A 20,185-nucleotide genomic window follows, 5' to 3' on the forward strand; every position below is an offset into this window, starting at 1 on the left:
CAACTTTAATCCTCATAATTTTTACCTCCTGACTAGGGTTCCCCTTAGCAGATGTTTCCTCTCCTTCACCCCTGTATACCTCTCTAGGTCGATATGGTGGTGCCATTTCTGACAGGAATTTTGTGGTAATTCCTCACAAATTTATAAAATATTTTCTTATTTCAGTTTGAATCTGTGGTGGGACAAACTAGTTGTGGGTTTTATTTTCGAATCATAGCACTGCCACCAATTACGACGTTCCTTCATCCTAAAGTCACAGAGGCATTTTTAAAAATCCAAACATAACTATTTAGTTTATTTACATTAGAGGGGATAGGTTAAGTGAAATCAGGAGTTGAAATTTTATATCTAGGTGAGCCAGTTTGGTGTAGTGGTTAAGAGTGAGGGACTCTAATCTGGAGAATCAGGTTTGATTCCCCACTCCTCCACTTGAAGCCCTCTGGGTGACCTTGGGTCAGTCACAGCTTCTAGGAGCTCTCTCAGCCCCACCCACCTCATAGGGTGTTTGTTGTGGGGATAATAATAACATCCTTTGTAAACCGCTCTGGGTGGGCATTAAGTTGTCCTGAAGGGTGGTATATAAATCGAATGTTGTTGTTAATTCACCAAGGTAAAGTTCAGAACATTCTCAGACTTCAGTTCTTATATTCTTCCTTGTTACTTAAGGCTTCTGTTGTTCCCTTGTTTTTCCCCCAAGCACTTGAGTATACTTTTTAAAAATTATTTTTTATTTCGTTTTGCTAAACGTAATACAAATAACAAAGAAACAAGACAATTACAGAAGTATCAGAGCTTTTTTTGAGGGGGAACACCCTGGGACGGTGTTCCAGCAGCTCTGGAATCTGCCCATGTGATTCCTTCCCATGGGCTCTGCAGAGGAGGCTAAGGTGCTTTGAGGGAGGTTAAGGTGCTTTGAATTCGTTCTGCTTTCGAGACTTCCAGTTTGGGATTCATGGAGGTCTAACGCAGCTCAGGGAGCTGGGCTGTCCGTGCCGCTGTTTGTGGAGGCTGGAGGGGCGCCAACTTCCCGCAGCCCCCTGTTCTCAGGTGGAGAACAGGCAAGTACGCTTAAGAACCTGAGGGTGCATTGATCTCGGGTGTGAGGGGGGTTCTACACAACGAGCCCCCATCCACTCTTGAGGTCCCACCCGAAGAAAGGTTGCCAAAATCTCTGCAGTGGCTCTGGAGTCAGTTTCTGGCATAAGACCTACATACCCAAGCTTCAGTAAACTGAAAAGGGAGTAAGAACTAATTGGATACTTGAAGCAGCGATTACAACCCAAGAGAAACGTCTAAGAAGGTAAAGATTGCTATCTCTTAATACGGGACAGATTATAAAAAGGAATAAAGTGATAAAGAGAATCTAAAAACTGCAAGAGACTTGTTATGTAAAGGAGGAAGTTCCGGCAAATTAAATTTTAAAAAGTGACACTGTAAAGAGAAGTTAATGCGGAAAATTGATTATTGTTTACATACCTGCAGCTAGGAAGAGCTAGCAGACTGTGAGAAAGTTTTAATATCGCGAGAACTGCTGTGAAAAGAAGAGGAACAGGAAGTGCGTCAGAATCATAAAGAGACTGGCAAGAAGCGGCTTGTTAACAACGGAAGTGGAAGGTCGCCATTTTGAAACAGGGTAAAGCTGTGACTTCAAGGAAAATGGAAGTAGGCCATCTTTGGTGAAGGTAAGGGCGATTGCTTCAATATAAAACCATAGAGAAAAAACGCCCGACATTTTGGACTACGCAAACTCTTTTCTCTAAAAAATAAACTGAATCTGGACTTTTTAAAAAAAACAGAAAGCAACAAACTAGCGCCACGGAGTTGAGGAAAAGAGCAGACACGTGGGAGCGAAGTAGAGCTAGCCCCATGATGTCGAAGAAGGAGTGGCAAACCGCGCTGGAGAATTTGGATAAAGAAGTTTCAGAAGGAAATAAAGAGCTTAAAGAAATGATGCAGGAGAATTTTAAGGACTTTAAAGCGGCATTAAAATCTGAGATGGCAGAACTCACAAAAAAAATGGATCAAGTACAAAATGACTTGCAAGCTACACAGCAGAGAGTTAATGTAGTAGAGAATGTGGTTGACACCTTAACAGACGTGCAGAGAATGGAGATGCGAGGAATGAAGGGAAGTATGGCCGTAGCTGAATGTAAACAAATGGAAAATCAACTCAGATTGTGCGGGATTCCGGAAATTGTGGAAAAAACAGCCCAAGAGCAGATTACAGAAATGTTGGCGGGTTACCTGGGGAAAGAAGAAGAGGAGGTTGCAGCTCTTCTGGACGTGGCATATAGAATTAACTCAAAATTTGCAGCTCAGAAGAAGTTACCAAGGGATATGATCATGCAATTTACGACCAGAAACACAAGAAAGTCAATCGTAAGCAAACAGTTTCAGGAACCATTAGAAGTCGACGGGAAGGTGGTGAGAGTTATGAAAGAACTGCCCAGAGCGGTGTTGTTGGAGCGGAAAAAATACAGAGAGCTGGTCCACATGTTAAAGGATTTGAAAATTAGGTACAGATGGGAAATACCAGAAGGACTGGCATTTGAATTTGGTGGAGTAAGGAGAAATATCAGGTGGGGTCACGAGATGGAAAACTTTATTAGGGACAATGAAAAGGACTTACCAAAAAGTACAAGAATGTGATCATGGAGTGTAAAATAATATCTTGGAATGTAAATGGACTAAATTCACCTTGTAAGCGTAAGGCTATTTTCCACTGGCTTTTAAAACAAAAATGTAACATAGTATGTCTCCAAGAGACACATATCAGAAAGCAGGATTTAAAGTATTTGAAATTTGTAAAGCTTGGAAATGAATTTGCTGCAGCCTCCAAAAAGAAGAGAGGAGTTGCGTTGTATATAAAGGAGGAACTGCAGCCAAGATTAATTTTAAGTGATGCAGAAGCTAGATATTTAGCAGTGGAAATAATTTGGAACTCGAAGAAGACCTTGGTGATTGGAATTTATACACCCAATAGCGCGAAAGAAAACTTTTTCAAGGATTTACAAAAACAACTCGATGAGCTGACCTATGACAAATAATTCTGGCAGGCGACTTCAATGGAGTTACAAACTTGGAAGAAGATAAGAAATCTAAAATTGCACCAAAAAAAAGAGGACTATTGCCAAAGTCGTTTTTTGCGATTAAGGAACAGGAAAGTCTGGAAGATGTATGGAGGAGACAAAATCCAAAAAACAGACAATATACCTTTTATTCTGCGAGGCATGCTACTCTATCAAGAATCGATATGATCTGGGCTTCCAAAGAACTAATGTTGTGGACTAGAGATGTGGAGATAATGCCTAAGGTAGGCTCAGATCACAATCCTATCATGTGGAGATTTGGAAAAAATGCTAAAAGAAGAGGATGGAGAATAAATGAAGACTTGCTGCAGATAGAAGATAACATGGCGTTGCTACGAAAGGAGACCAAGTTCTTTATACAATTTAAATAAGGATGTGTAAACTCATAAGGTATGGGACACTTACAAAGCTGTAATAAGGGGAATATTGATGGGCTTGAATGCAAGGGACAGAAGGAGAAAAGAAGAAAAAAGAAAGGAAATAATCGAAAAAATTAAAGCCAAAGAGATACAACTTAAGAAAAGACCAGGGAAGAAACGTATATATCAGGATATAAAAATATTGCAGGAGCAATTGACGGCAATGAATAACAAAGAGTTGGAGTGGAACTTGAAAAAAATGAATCAAAAAACATTTGAAGGTGCAAATAAACCTGGCAAATATCTAGCTTGGCAATTAAAAAAGAAAAAAGAGAAGAAAACCATAATTAAAATACGAGAGGAAGACAGAACATTATTGGACCAACCAGCTATTAGTAGAGCTTTCTATAAATTCTATGTAAAACTGTACCAGAAAAAAGAAGTGAATAGAGATTCAATAGCGGAGTATTTGGAAAGAATGAAACTTCCAACGATGTCAGAGGACTGGAAAGAAAAATTAAATAGGGAAGTGACAGAGGAAGAAATAAAAGAGGCCATCCAATCCACGAAATTAGGGAAAGCACCGGGACCGGATGGACTGACGGCAAAGTTCTACAAAATGATGGCTAGCAAATTGGCACCTTTTTTGAGAGAGGTAATGAATGAAGTTATGCAAGGCCATAAGATTCCCGATTCATGGAACGAAGCTAACATATCACTGATTCCGAAAGATGGACAGGATCTGACCAATGTTAAAAATTACCGGCCAATTTCGTTGCTGAACAATGACTATAAAATATTTGCAAAAGTTTTGGCGGAAAGGATAAAGGGATGGCTGTTGGAATTTATTGCAGAAGAGCAGGCCGGATTCTTACCTAATAGACAAATTAAAGACAATTTAAGGACAGTAATAAATGCTATTGAATACTATGATAAGCACTGTGATAGGGAGGTTGGTTTCTTTTTTGTGGATGCAGAAAAAGCATTTGACAATCTGAACTGGGACTTTATGTTTGCCACTATGGAAAAGCTGCAAATGGGAGCAAAGTTCATACAAGCAGTTAAAGAAATTTATAGAGACCAAAGTGCAGCGATTGTAGTGAATGACGACTTAACTAAAAAGTTGAAAATAAGCAAAGGTACACGACAGGGCTGCCCTCTGTCTCCATTGTTGTTCATTTTGATCTTGGAAATACTGATGATTCAAATACGAGAGGATGATACAATTCGAGGCAAAAAATAAAGGAATTTTCCTACAAGGTCAGAGCATTTGCGGATGATATAATGTTAATAGTAGACGATCCAATTGAGAATATGCCTAAAATAATAGACAAAATAAAGGAGTTCGGAGATTTGCCTGGATTTTATGTGAATAAAAAGAAGTCGAAGATACTATGTAAAAACATGACCAAGCAGAAGCAGCAAGAACTAATGGAGATAACGGATTGTGAGGTAACTAACAAAGTAAAATATCTTGGTATTGAACTGACTGCGAAAAACATAGATCTATTTAAAAATAACTATGAGAAATTGTGGATACAAATAGAGAGAGACTTGATAAAATGGAACAAACTGAATTTATCATGGTTGGGAAGAATAGCAGCAGTAAAGATGAATGTTCTACCACGTGTGATGTTCTTGTTGCAAACAATCCCAATTATCCAAGACTCTAAACAATTTGACAAATGGCAAAGGAAAATCTCAGACTTTGTGTGGGCAGGCAAAAAACCACGTGTGAAAATGAAAGTATTACAGGATGCGAAGGAAAGAGGTGGTTTGCAACTGCCCAATATAAGACTATACTATGAAGCAATTTGTCTGGCATGGTTAAAAGATTGGATAACATTAAAAAACCGTAAATTGCTGGCTTTGGAAGAACACAAAAAGTTGTTTGGATGGCATGCCTATCTGTGGTACGATAAAGTTAAAGCAGACTCTATGTTTTTGCACCACTATATTCGAAGAAGCCTCTTCACAATCTGGAAGAAGTATAAGGTTTATTTGGAAGATGGAATTCCTTCATGGGTGGTTCCGTATGAAGTAATAGATCCAAGAACTGTCGACAATGAACCGCAACATTTGACCTACAAGGAGATAACACAAATACAATATTCAACAATAAGAATAAAGACAGAAGAAGAGCTGTCTCCTTGTTATGGATGGTTTCAATATAGACAGATCAGAGATCTTTTCAATTTGGACTGTTTAAAAGGAGGAATAAGAATGGAAAACTCAGAATTAGAAGAAGTGATATTACAAGAAGGCAAAAAAGAAATTTCAAAGATTTATAAAGTACTTCTAAAATGGCATACGGAGGATGAAATAGTAAAAGTCCAGATGGTGAAGTGGGCAGTAAATTTCAATAAAGAAATAACAATGGAGGCGTGGGAGCACCTGTGGAAAAACACATTGAAGATTTCAACTTGTACGAACATTAAAGAGAATGTATACAAAATGATCTATAGATGGTATCTAACACCAAAGAAGATTGCGCTAGGAAACACTAATATGTCAGACAAATGTTGGAAATGTAAAAAGCACGAAGGGTCACTATATCATATGTGGTGGACTTGTGAGGTAGCTAAGCAATACTGGGGAGATATAATTGAAGCAATTAATGAAATTTTACAAATCCAAATAAATAAGAACCCAGAATTGTTGCTACTGAACTTGGGAATGGAAGGTGTTCCAGTGCAGTACAGAACATTGTTATTTTATATGACCACAGCAGCAAGACTTTTGTACGCGCAGAAATGGAAAATACAAGAAATACCAACTATAGAAGATTGGTTTTATAAATTGCTGTACATGGCGGAGATGGACAAAGTGACAAGAAAACTTAAAGATCTTGATCCAGGACAATTTATTGCTGATTGGGGGAAACTGAAACAATATTTAGAAAAAAAATGGGATGTGAAGGGAGAACTGTGGCAGTTTGAGAACTATTAAAATGTGATGTTGTAAATAGAAGAGATACGCGACTTTACCATTAAGGGGGAATTTAATTATTACAATCTAAGCTAGTATTATGTTTAAGCAAATCTTACTTAGAATATAGAATTTAATCAAGGAAGAGTAAAATGGATACATTGGTGGATTAGTGATTTTAATATAGTATATATAAAAACAATTTGAATATGCTTAGAGTAAGAGATATTATGATATATGTGTTATAGAAGAATATAAGTGAAGTCAAGTTAAGTAATAAGAAGCGTTAAGGGTTGGAAAGCTGTTGGAACTCGATAAGGAGGGGGGAGGAAAGGGTGAGGGTTAGAGTAAATTAGATATGATGGGAATGTATGTATTAAACATGAAATATAAACTCACCAATAAAAATTTTTTAAAAAAGAATTCGTTCTGCTTTCTTTTCATTCCTCTGTGTGTGTGTGTGTGTGTGTGTGTGTGTGTGTGTGTGTGTGTGAGAGAGAGAGAGAGAGAGAGAGAGAGAGAGAGAGAGAGAGAGAGAGAGCAAGTTGGGACCCAGAACGGGCTCTGCAGAGGAGGCCAAGCTGCTTTGAGTTTATTCGGCTTTCTTTTCATTCCTCTGTGAGTGTGAGAGAGAGAGAATGAGTGAGCTGGGGCCTGGCCCAGACTCTGCAGAGGAGGTTAAGCTGCTGAGTTCATTCTGCTTTCTTTTCATTCCTCTGTGAGAAAGAGAGAGAGAGAGAGAGAGAGAGAGCTGGGGTCCGGTGCAGACTCTGCAGAGGAGAGTCTTTTGTTGACTGAAGTTGACATTGTTACGGTTCCCACAGCTTTTGAATGCAGATTGGTTAATGTGAACACATTCCCACAAACAATTTTCCCAACAATTTGGAAAAATGTTGGGATTTATATCGTGCAGCTTGGCAGGGGTTAAATACTAATGAGTAATGATTTTCATTGATTGCATGCGGATATTCACTATATTAGTACTGAATATGTATGATTGCCAAATTTCCTTCCATTTTTCTTTTGTATGGTTTCCTTTACAATCCTTCTACCAGGCTTTCTGATAAGGCATACTGTCTAGAGCTGAGGATGCAGAAAGAATTTTGTATAATTTTGATATCATACCTTTATTATGATCTACGTCATTTTTTATCGTTTTTCAAAATATGTTAAGGGTTTATTCAAAACAGTTTTAATGGTTGCACTTTCAATAAGGTGCTTCAGTTGTAAATATTCAAACCATGGGATTCTTGCTCCCATTTTATCTTCTAGTTCTGATTTTTCCAAAATAATTTCATTTTTGGTAACATCAGTAAGTCTCACTAAATTAGCCTGTTTCCAAATACTAAATGATTCTCTATTTTCTGCAGATGTAAACCAAGTTTGACCTGTAAAATAAGAGAGAGGTGAAATTGGTGCTGATAATTTTGGTCTTTTGTTGTCCCAAACTGAGTTAAGGAATGGATTATTATTAATTGTTAGAGCTCTGGAAGTTGAAGAGCTCCAAATTGTTTCTTGGTCACTTTTAGGATAGGTGTAGTATTGTACTATTTCCTTCCAGTTTGTTTGTATAGCTGGGTCAAGTAGTATTAGCAAATTTTTTAACTGGGAAACTTCATAGTATGTCTTGAGATCTGGCAAGCCAAAACCACCTAAAGTTGAGGGTCTAATCAGGATTCTATGAGCTATTCTGGGTTTCTTATTCCAGATAAAATTTGATAGTTTCTTTTGCTAATTTTAAGTAGTTTTGAAGGGATTTTGATCAGTAGAACTCTGAAGTAGAATCAAAATTTTGGAAACATTATTGACTAAATGTATCCTTTCTAATAATGATAAATTCTTATAATTCCATTGCTTACATGTTTGGAATAGTGATTGAGGTAGTTCTAAATGATTATATTTTAAAATTTCATTCAACTCTAAGGAATTTTAACACCCAGGTGTTTCCATGTAGTCTTCACCCATTTGTAAGATAATTGATTTTTGATTTTATTTAAGGTGGCTGAAGAAAGATTGATGAGGTAGAGTCCACTTTTGGAATGATTTATTGTTAAGCCTGAAGCTTGTCCAAATTTTTGTAGCACAAGGGTAAGATTGTTAAAAGAGGTTTCAGGCTGGGAGAGGTACAAAACCATATCATCAGCAAATAAACTCATTTTATATTCAGATTCTCCTATTTGGATACCTTTGATATCAGGGGGACGTCTAATATCTTTTGCTAAAGGCTCAATTGCCAAAGCAAATAACAAGGGAGAGATGGGACACTCCCGTCTTGTACCTCGAGTCAGAGTGATATCATTGGAGCGTAAACTATTTATTTTTAGCTGTGCTTTGGGAGAAGCATAAATCATCTGGCGAGCTTTTAAGAATTTGGTACCAAAGACCATAGAGTAATGGAGAGTTTGCAAAAATTTTGGTTCTAATCTATCAAACGCCTTTACAACATCTAAGGCTAAAAGAATGGCCTCTTTGTGAGTATTCTTATAGTAATTTATGATGCTTAATGATTTATGAATATCAGTCATTTGCCTTTGAGGCATAAAACCAGTTTGGTCCAAGTGGATATAATTCGTAATTATTTTTTTAAATCTGTTTGCCAAAACCCCTGTAAATATCTTGGCGTCTTGATTTAGTAGGGCAATTGGCCTGTATGAACTGGGATTGGTGAGATCTTTGTCCTGTTTTGGGATAACTATAATGTTGGAATCAGACCAGGATGGTGGCATAGAACCTTTCTCCATTATGAAATTACAGGTTTTACCAATGGAGGAATTAAGATTTATGAATATTTTTTGTAGAAGTTCAGATTTTGTTTTTGAAATTTTATTCTTTTTGAACTGACCTTTACACCTATATTTTGGGGAGGAATGGTCTAGATTATAGTCTGCTATTATATTTAGATCTCCCCCAATTATGATTTCACCTTTGTGAAAAGATTGCAATTTTGTTAATTTCTTATTTAAAAACTGAATCTGATTTTGGTTTGGGGCGTACAATGATGCCAGTGTAATTTTCTGTGAGACTAACAAACCTTAACAAAGATGTATCTGCCAATTGGATCTTTTTCAATCACTTTACTAATAAATCTAACATTTCTTGGCATTGATATAGCAACACCCCAAGATTTGGAGGTATCTGTGGCTTGCAACTGATGTACCCACCAACTCGAGTGAAAAACCAGATTTGTCTGTGATTTGATATGAGTCTTCTGTAAGAACACATCAGGACATTGTTTTAGGAGGGCTGACAGGACTCTTTTGTTTTTGATTCTGTTGTTTAGCCCCCTACAATTGAAAGACAGCACTTTGGTTAACATAGAGTAAAGAAAGAAGTAGTTTTAGTTATATGCCATATTCTCATTTGGTAGACTGCATAACATAGTAAATCTTTTATTTTTTCTAGCAAAGTTATTTTCAAACCTGGCACAAAATGTAAATGAAACTTTTACTAATTCAATTTTAACCAGTAACAGTGCAAACAAAGTATAGCAATGAATAGCGATGATGCTAACAGTTTTCGCTGTTTATATAATCTAAACACTTCCTTGATTTTCTTTGTTTCCTCTCTCCCCCTCCCCCCTTGAACTCACAGAGAAAATAGAAAAGAAGAAAGAAGAAATAGAGATAGAAAAGTGAGCAGTAATAGAAAGAATTCAACTTCATTGAGAAAATAGTAAAGAACACAGCATGTTATCCACCAAGTTAACTGGTTAAATGACCAGTCACATAGGGCAAACTGTACCCTATATCTGGGGATTACTGGTATAAAAGGGCTTTAGATTCCAGATAATCCTCCCTCCCACCTCTCCCCCCAAGTGCCATTGTTGTAGCTTTTAGTTTTAAGTAGTTCAGGTTATGTCCAGAAAGTCCAGAGTCCTTTTTCCTTCAGGAAAGTTGCTTGATGGATATTTTACTCCATTTTCCAAGAGTAGCTTGTTTCAGATTGCTTTCTTTGCGAGGATTCTCCAGAAGACTTTTTTGAGAGTCCAGATGGAGATCATGCAGAAGCTGGGAACCATTGTCAAGATCAGACGCATGGTATGTTTTCCCTTGAAGACGTACTAGGATTCTGTTAGAGGAGGCCACCTGTATCTAATGTTAGCTTCTTGCCTCTTGCTTACAATTGATTTAAGTTCCTTTCTGGCTTCAAGCGTTTCTCTGGATAAATCCTGATATACTTGAATTTTTTTTAATTGGAAGCTGAAATGACCTTTTTTCCTAGCTTCTTGCAGAATGTTTGTTTTTGTGAGATTATCTAGGAACTTAACAATTATATTTCTGCCTGTGCCATTTTGAAGGCCAAATGGTATTCCAATTCTGTAAGCTTTTTCTATAGTTGGCATTAATCCTTCCTACAAATTGATTTACTCAGCAAACCATCTAGCTAGAAAAACTAAGAGGCTAGTATTTTCTTCAACCAATTCAGAAAAGCCATGAAATTTTAAATTATTCTCTCTCATTTTATCATCAAGGTCAATTAATTTGCTTCTCGCCAATTTTTCTTCAGCTTGCATACTTTACACTTCATTTTGCAGAGTTATGCCAAGTTCTAACACAGATTCAGCCATCTGGGCTATTTGCGGCAATGTTTTCTTTATTTCAATTAATTGTTGTTTTAATAAGGATTCAATTCTAACTGCTATCTTGTCTTCAAGGCGATCAATTTTTAAGCTTATTTCATTATCCGGTACCTGTAGTTCTTCGGCGTTGTTCACCTCACTTGTAGCAGCCATTTTAGTTGAAGTGCTATTTCCCACATTTGGGCAGTCTTTGCTTTCACTTCTCGATGTAAGCAATTTTAAAGAGCTAGTAGCACTGCGGATTTACTCTTTTTTCCGGCAGTTTTGCCCATGCTTTGCTAGTTCAAATTGACTCTTAAAGTTTGATTTTTTAATCGGGGGCGGGGGGGTAAGGAAGATCAGAGCTCCATTCTCAGGCATCTGCCATTGTCGTGTCCGACGCCACGCCCCATACTTTTTTTTTAGTATTCTCTTTCTCTTTTGGGGTTAGGAAGAGTGATACCTACTTTCAAGTGCCCCAAGCCCCCTCTTAACACACCAGTGCTTTCCTTCAGTTCTTAACTGTACCTGAAGATCTCCACAGTTTTCAATCACACCCAACCAGGGATCTCTCTACTGTCAGAACTATTTCCTTGTTTAACTGGGAAGGGAATATCTCCTATCCTTAGAAGATCTACCCCTCTCTTTTGGCCCATTTGGGAGTCTGCACATTCTACCCAAATTTGCGGGCAACTTTCCCAGTTCTCCTACTGGTGTTGGAACTGTTTTCCCTGAGGACTCTATCTCTCAACTCTCCTCACAGAATCTCTCTCTCTCTCTCTGCCAGGACTGGAAAAAACCCTCCTCTCTCAGCTTAGGCATTGGAGTAACCTGCCACTCAAAGTTCTCTGACTCTGAGAAAGGTTAACCTTAGCGCCCCCTCGCCCAGTTGGTGCGGAGTTTCAGGCTTGGGTGCCACCACTATGCAGATGACACCCACCTATATCTGTTGATGGACGGCTGGACTGGATCTGCCCCAGATGTCCTGGAGCATGCTTTTGAAACCATGGCTGATGGTTGAGACAAAGTCAACAAGTTAAATCCTGCAAAGATGGAGATCCTGTACTTGAGTCACGGAAATGTGGATCCGGGACCCTGGCTTCCTGCACTTGATGGGAGCAAATCAGGAGTCACTCAGATGGCACTTTTGACGAGTTACCAGTCCCTGGCCTGAGCAAGTAGCTGTAATATAAATACATGGCCTATTATGTTGTATGATAAACTAATAAAAAGTGTGGTGTAGTGGGTTTGGACTAGGATCTGGCAGACTCTACTGTACCATGGAAGCTTGTTAGACGACTTTGGGTCAGTCACACACTCTCAGCCTAACCTACGTCACAGGGTTGTTGTGAGGAAAAAATAGAGGAGGAAGATATAAGCTGCTGTAGATCTCCACTGAGGAGAAAGATGGGGTATAAATGAAGTAAGTAATAATAAGTTCCTAATAGGGTCATAAGCTTCTTTCTCCTATCTTTCTGTCATTTTTTCCAAACCTACTTTTTGGAAAGATTGCAGCAAAGCCTGGATGGCTGCCATGTGGGTGGGAAAGTCTGGATTTTCCTAGCCCTGCCAACACAACAGCCATGTTGCCTGCCTGTGATCCCACAGAGACTATTTCTCCCCTTGCCACTGAGGGGGGTGCTTCTTGTTTTTTCTCACTGGTAACTGAATATCATTATAACAATCTACACACCAGATTCTCTGAATTTCTAGGATTTTTTTAAAGTTTAAGTTTCTAGCCCTTCTGTTGCAGAGATATCTTTTTCCCTTTATGCTTTCAGAAATGAAATGAATGCCAGGAATACTCAACAGCTGTTTTTTTAAAAATCCTAAAAAAACTTAAATAGTTCAGGGCTAGGCTTGCCATGTTTCCATCAGGGGGATTCTCCACCACCAGCAGGAGAATTTTTTTTTTAAATGCTGTTGTTGTTGCAATGGCATCATGTCACTTTCTGGGAAAACCTGGAAGTGACATTAGTCTAGTAGGAAATGCTAGTAACTATATGGTAAAACCATGGAGCTACTGATGATTCCTACAGCAGACTGAAGTCACTTCCAGGTTTCCCCCAGAAGTGATGTAATGCCATTGCAATGACAGCGCACCTCCCAGACTTGCAGCAGTTGCTAGTTGTTGGCTGGCAGACCTATGCAGGAGTGATGGATGCTGCCAGGGGACTGGAGCAGGGAAAATGCAGGACAACTTGCCACGTGGAAGCCCTGTTGCCGCTTTACTTTGTTGGCAATCACAGCAGCAACAGGGACACCACAGAAACTCATCCCAGTGAGGAAATCACCTAACTGTGGAACTGATGTTTTTGAAAGTGTTACCCTGGGGTTTCTAGAATTCAGCATTATACCTAGTAACTTAAATTTTCTCTCAGGACCTCATGAAAGGCATCTAACAAAATGGGCACCAGTCTATGAATGCCTTATGGGAATAAAACAGAAGACTCCTGTTTACATTTCCTAATATTTAGATGCCAGTATCAACCATGAGTGCAGACTCTTTCCCCGCACTATTAAAAAGACCCACCCTACATGGGATGTGAACCCCTATGTACCAGGGCGACGTCACCATGTATCTAATGCACCTATTACAAACCATCTACATTCATCATTATCAAATATGCTACCTCATAGGCATATCTTTGGTGATATCAGTTTGTCACCTGAAAAATGGCTCCTTTTTCACAATCATTTTCATCTACCTCAAGGCACTCGTTTTCCAACTCAGCATGGGAACAGGACTTTTCTTGACTGTCTTGTCAACTTCTCTCAGTTTTTTTCAGGTCCATCTTGCTATCAAAGAAATAAACTTGTTCCCTCTGAGCCAACAGCTCATATTACTGAGCACATGCTCAGAACTTCTGCCTGTGAACATGTTGCTTGGTGTAAAACGCTGGACATCCTCGGTACCAAAACCAAACTCTTGATGCATGTTGAAAATGTTGATTTTTTTAAAAAAAGGTTTGTTAATGTTAGATGCAGAGCGTTGATTATAGTTTGACTTAGGATGTAAATTTGACCTTGAGGTTTCTTGCAGTTTAGCTGACTTTTCTTCTGCATATTTAGAGGAAACTAGCTAGCATTTATGTATGCATTTACAGCATGTATCTATCTATAATGTCACAGTCAGTGGAAACTGAGGGGAGGGGATGGAGACATGAAAGAGTCTCTACCCAAAAAATTCCTAGCTTTCCCTTGCTGAAGCAGAGAAGCAGTCATGAAAGAAAGGGGGGATCACTCATTGCCTTATACTTGGGATTACTGTGACAGGATCATGAGGACTGGAAATTGGGCTCTGTCCCCCCCCCCACTAAAGAATTGCAAGGCAGGCTATTCCCCCATGAATTTTTATACGTCCCTATTTGTATAGGATTCATTACCTCATTAATACTTTGAGATTTAAAATCTTCTTTTCATTAATTTACTTAAAATGTACAGACCAGAAATTAAATAAGGTATTACTTTTGCAATAATGGAGAAGTAGGAAGAATCCCTAAGCTACGTCAGCAATACCAATTCCAAGTTTCTCATTTTGATAGCACATCAAACCATCTTATCCTTCCTAATTACGCTTTTACTGTGCTTCATGCTAGTTCTGACCTGCCTGGCCTCTTACAAGATGTTAGGATAGCTGCTGCAGTGCAAGCTTCTACTTGCACGTCAATAGGTACCAGAGAAGATGGTATCAGCCTGCCTGTCTCTTTTTTTTAAATCCAGATTTATTTTAACAATGCTTTCCATTGCAAATCAAGTAAGCACGATCAGCACTCAGTGTAAGTTTATCTTGATAAGTATACTAACAAAGCTGAGACGTAGCAAAAACATGATGAGAAATGGGCCCTCAAAATTGGTTTCTTGCCTTTTTTGGCTGCTTATACAACTTTTGCTGCCTCCATATTCATAACGTTGAAATTACTCCTAAGAAGTCTTGTATTTTACATAATAACTGTCTTCCAGTCATCATCACAATAGCACCCAGAAGGCAACATTTTCCCAACAGCCTAGGTAAACATAGGGCTACTCTGACAACACAGACTGAGTGACAGGCATCCTTCACTGAACCAACAATACTAAACTCCTATTATTATTAAACTAGTTGGATGTATAAAACATTACCGTAATCCAGGCTTGTGATAATTATGGCCAGCTAATTACATGGGACCCCTTAATTATTAATGTATAGCACTGATGCATTTAAAGTGACGTAGGGGCACCTTGGCTCCTGTATTCCAGTCTGTCATCTGATAATTTCCTGAAGTATACCTACAGCAGAGGCAGGTAACCCCTGGTAAGTGTGCCAAACAGGAACTCACCACATCCTTTTGCTCAATATGCAATGCCAGTCCTTTGTCCAATAGAACAAAGTGAGTTCAAGGCATTGGCAGTGCAGCTGGGGTTTAGCCTGATTTTGGCACACCTGGCCAAACAGCCAGCCTGTATTGCTGTATTGTATTGCTGCCACACCACATTCTTCCCAGGTAGATGTTATGGTGTTTGGGGCACTGGAGCCAAATAAATGCTGTCCTAAACCTTAATTTGAGTCTTGCTCACCAAAATTCAGCCCCAGAAGCCTGTAGATAACAAAAGAAAATACATCTGAGCAAGTACAAAGTACATTTACGTTGAATTGTTGTTGTTCACCCCAAAATTTCTGAGGTCAGGGAGTCACTCTTCCAGATCAAACAGGTACACAACCCACCAATTTTTTTCTGTCAGAAAATATAATGCAAACCCACCTTGTCCTTTATAAGAAGCCATAAGATGTAGAGATACTATTCTGCCCGAGAAAGTCTCTCTTTCACCACTTAAGCATTGTTTCACAAGTTATAACATTTGAGCGTTTACCTGAAATGCATCCTGTAAATATGTAGGAGCAACACATTGTATTTTTGACAGGCAGGACCCAGAGCCAATAGACAAGCATATGCAACATACACACTGACAGAGAAAGAGAATTCTCTCTCGCACACATTACAGGGTAGGCATGGAGTCCCAGCATTTTACCAACTCGTTTTGAAGACGGGAAGAGACATCCTAGTCCCCAGAGCTTCCACCCACGGACCACCCCCCTGCGCTTTTGAAACACGTTGTCCAGTCCAGCCACTGGTGTGGAGCGTTCATCACCACGCACATATTCCCTTGGATCTCCGTGCGAAGACTCACCCCTGCAGAGCACAACGGAGCCTGAGATCCAAGCACGGAGAATGCAGAACCAGCAGTAGCTCGAAGTGGTAACGCTCACGCCCCGGCTACGGCCACGACCGTCTTGAGGCACATGTCTGGGAGGCTCCTGGCCGCTGACTGCACGAGAAGGAAAGCGCTGCGGCGGCTGGGGTTGAGAGCACGACCGAAGGCTCCCCTGTGGCCCGCCACGCCCCCTCCGGAGGAGGCGCCCAGGACCCTCCAGGCTCCGTCACCCCCAGCCCCAGTGGATCCCCCTGCGAGCTCTTTGCAGCCTTTGGGCGCGCGCGCGCGCGCACGCCTCCCCACCAAGAGGGATTCCAGTTCGTGACGTCAGAGAAACGGGAAGGAGCGCGCTTCGAACCTTCGGGCTCCTCCTGTCTTCCCCCGGGCATGGTCCGTCATAGAGAGGTTCGCCTGCTCGGCTCCCTCGGAAAGGATGATGGTAACAGGACGTGAGATCCCGCCCCACATTTACCAGGAAGGGGCTCTGTAGTTTCCATAAAAATTTCTAAGCAGAAATTCAGCAGATTACGTTTTGTCCCGAAAGCCGTGCCTGCACACGGGTTACAAAGAGCTCCAAAGACGTCTTCGGAACTTCCCAAAATATTCTAGATATTTCGAGGCCCAAGAACCTGCCAAAGGTTTTCATTTACGCCCTTCACACACAAACACACAAATGGGGAGAGGAAGAATACATAAAACGGGATTTCAGACGGCGGAATAATCTCTCCGTCTGAAGCTTCAAGAGCCTTGAGGCGAGTCTTAAAATGGAACCGCAGCATCCCATTAGTAAGGTTCTTCAAGCAGCAGGCTGTGGGAGTCCACCACGCCCTGAACTGCTGTGTGGTCCCTCCCCGCCCCCGTAGTGGTTTTACCAAGCTTGGTTCAGAGGCGTACCTGTGTAAGTCTCTTGCAGCAAAATAAAAAACAAGCTTTACGGTGCCTCTGGACTGTTTTCTTTTGTATCGAACTGATGGAAGAGGTCCAGCGAACTGGAAAATTCGCATGCTGTTTCCTGATATTTTAGTACATAATCTCATGTATTTGTAAATAAGGACTACTGTTTTTTCCTGTTATGACTTTACAAGACAGCTGTATTCCAAGAAGTGCTAGGGCAAAATACGATAAACAACGGGATATTATATTGTGCCTGTTACTTTGTAGTCATTTCCTTCTCTCTTTCTCTCAGCCACTCTTTGCATATAGCACGAAATAATCCAATTAAACCTGTCACAGGTTCTTGGTATATGGCTTCTGAAACTACGGCTACAGGGAATAACTCACTATGCCCAGAAGCACTGTAACCCCTCCCCCTTTTTTCTACTGGACCTCCAATCTAATGGGAAACGCTTGGGGGAACTCAGAAGCTTGCACAATATTTTGGTTAGTCTCATGAAAATTAGCGTGCATGTGTGTGCGCACAGAATTAAATAGGACTATTAAATCCAGTTTTTTAAAAATGAAGTAACTGCACTTGTGTTAGGTTCCGAAAGAAGTTTATACCTCCTCTTTTATACATGAAATAAAAGATGTGACAAAGAACTACATGTGGATTTAACAAAGTTGAAACAGATTTTTTCATTGATATTTTAGATTTAATAAGTAAGGAAAGGTCATCTGCTATCAAAATATAATTCAACTTGACAAGTGAAGGGTGAGTAAGCTGCTTCACACTTAAGAAGGAATCATGTTTTCTACAGCTACACAGATGGTTCCCATAGCGAACACAAGAGTGTGAAGGAGAGATGAGTGTACCTTAACAGTGCCTGATGGACAAACATTAAACAAAGCTTCCAAACCTGTCCACAATGCCTTAAGTGTATCCACTGTTCATATTTACTATGGAGAATACTGATAGAGTCAGAAAACACAATTGCCCTGTCACGACTAGAGATGGGCACGAACTGCATTACGAACTTCAAAAACCCACGAAAATGGCGATCGCGCAATCACGATCCGGTGGCTTGTGATTGTCCATGGCCAACAAACCAGCGTTCAGAAGAGGCTCGGTTCGGTGCGTTCAGTTGCGGTTCGGGAAGCCAGACACTCAGACACCAGCAATCAATTCCCCTGGCAAGGAAGCCGGGGGAATGCCTGAACTCTGTCTGCGCTCCTTCTGTCGTCCTGGAAACCTGAATGGAAGCCCAGCTTACCTTGATCGGCAGGTCTTCCTTCCAACCACGGAGCTGCAAAGCAGTTACAAGTTGGGAGAAGACACCCAGGAAGGGAGAGGGAAGGGGGTGTCCTGTAGCCAAGGGCACTCCAATCTCATCCCTACAAACCCTGATAGGCAGCTCTGATGGCCAAACACAGACCTCCTGCGTTGCTCAATGGGACCTGTGCTTATAAATTGCCGTGGGCTCCCAGGCTGGGTTTCACTTTCAGCAAGCAGTGGAGTGGGACAGAGCTCTTGCTTGCCACTTGCTAGCCTTTGGGGAGAGAGACTGAGAGTATGATTCAGCTTGGATTTGGGGGATAGGGATCTATCTCCTCTGGTTCCAGGGCTGCTGCCTGGCTCTGGGGCCAAGCTCAGTGGGTACCTCGGCTGAGGGCTCACATTAGTGCCTGATCTGTTCAGGTTTGTGGGAGTGGTGGGCTAGGGCTCTAGTCCCTCCCTCCCTCTGGTGCCAGGGCTGCTGCCATGCCCTGGGGCCAAGCTCAGTGGGCACCTCAGCTGAGGGCTCACACACTGTTATTAGTGCCTGATTGGGTCAGGTCTGTGGGAGTGGTGGGCTAGGGCTCTAGTCCCTCCCTCTGGGGCCAGGGCTGCTGCCAGGCCCTGGGACCAAGCTCAGTGGGCACCGCGGCGGAGGGCACACAGAGTCATCTCCTTTTCTGTCCTCCTTAATTCTAGTTTGGTGGCACAATGAGTCTTCCTCTTGTGTAGGCCGCCAAGGGTGGTTGTGGGGTGAAGGCAGTCCTCCTGGTTCAGTTGTGGAAAGCGGTTTTGGGTGTGGCTCGGGGGCTGCAGGAAGTCCTCCCACTCCCCCCAATTCACCTGTGTGGGCTGTGGAGGAGGCCAAAGAGGTCTTTGCGCAGGGGAAAAAGCATCTCAACATTTTGAGGAGGGGTGGGTGGGCGATGGATCCCTGGAGGAATGGTATGTGTGTTATGAAAGATCCCTCCTGTCCCCATCCCAAACTCTTGGTGGTGTCCCTGCCTGCAGTCCACCCCTCACCCCATCGTCCATGTCCAGCCCTGCAGCGCAGCCTGTAACCATTCATCCTCCTTCCCAAGGGACAGTTAGTGGTCGATGTTTCAATGCCTCCGTATGGAGGCACTTTCGGGCCCTTCCTGATGACCCCCGTGTGGTGCGGTGCCATGTCTGTGATGTCCTGGTGCGCAGGGGCAAAAACCCGAAGCACCTGTCTTCGATGGCCCTGACTCGGCACCTGAAGAGGCACCACCCGAGCCTGTCTCCCTCCTCACCCAGTGAAACATCCATGGGGGGAAAAAGGGGGCCACCAGCTCTTCTGATTGGGGGTCAGTGGGAGGGTCACTTTGCCCTGAGGGTGATGCTGGTGAGAGCAGAGCACTCTGGCAGGCTGCGCTTGCGGAGATTGTTCCCTCGGGGTCTGGGACAACATTGCTTACAACCTCGAGGCTGATGGCTCAGGAGGTGGCTGCCGCCGCACTGTTTCTCAGTGAGACCCTCGGGTGAGGACCCACGGTGGCTGGGTGATCAGGCCCCTGGTCCGAACGACATATCCTCTCCCTCCCACGCCGGGAATACCAGTGTGCTCCTCTTTGGCCTGGCGGTTGCAGGGGGATCTTCCCACTTACCCCCCACATGACAGGTCCTCTCCCTCCCATCCTTTCCGGCAAGGCAGGAAGGTGGGTGATGTTGCTGATGGCAGCCTCTTTTGGGCACTTGCGCAGCAGCTCAGGAACTGTTTCACATATAGTTCAGCCGCACGGTGCCCCCATCCATCGCAAACGCTGAGCCCTGAGCAGGGGGGAATGGGTCGCTCGACTGATGTCCTTCCTACAAAGGCAGGAAGGTGGCTGATGTCAGCTGCTGCTGCTGCTATCACGTTTCCGTCTCCCTCTCTCAGGAACCA

At 41.7% G+C, this 20,185-nt stretch overlaps 1 protein-coding gene across 1 annotated transcript in view; it reads right to left on the reverse strand.

Moving 5' to 3' along the window:
- Nucleotides 1–16,435, reverse strand: part of GNG4 (G protein subunit gamma 4) — a 40,598-nt gene extending 24,163 nt beyond the window's left edge. The window contains exon 1 of the mRNA XM_054982053.1: nucleotides 16,104–16,435. The gene's annotated coding sequence lies outside the window, so the exon portion shown is untranslated. The remainder of the gene's footprint in view (nucleotides 1–16,103) is intronic.
- Nucleotides 16,436–20,185: the final 3,750 nt, after the last annotated feature.

This window comes from Eublepharis macularius, chromosome 1 (assembly GCF_028583425.1).
Source record: "Eublepharis macularius isolate TG4126 chromosome 1, MPM_Emac_v1.0, whole genome shotgun sequence".
NCBI lineage: Eukaryota > Metazoa > Chordata > Lepidosauria > Squamata > Eublepharidae > Eublepharis > Eublepharis macularius.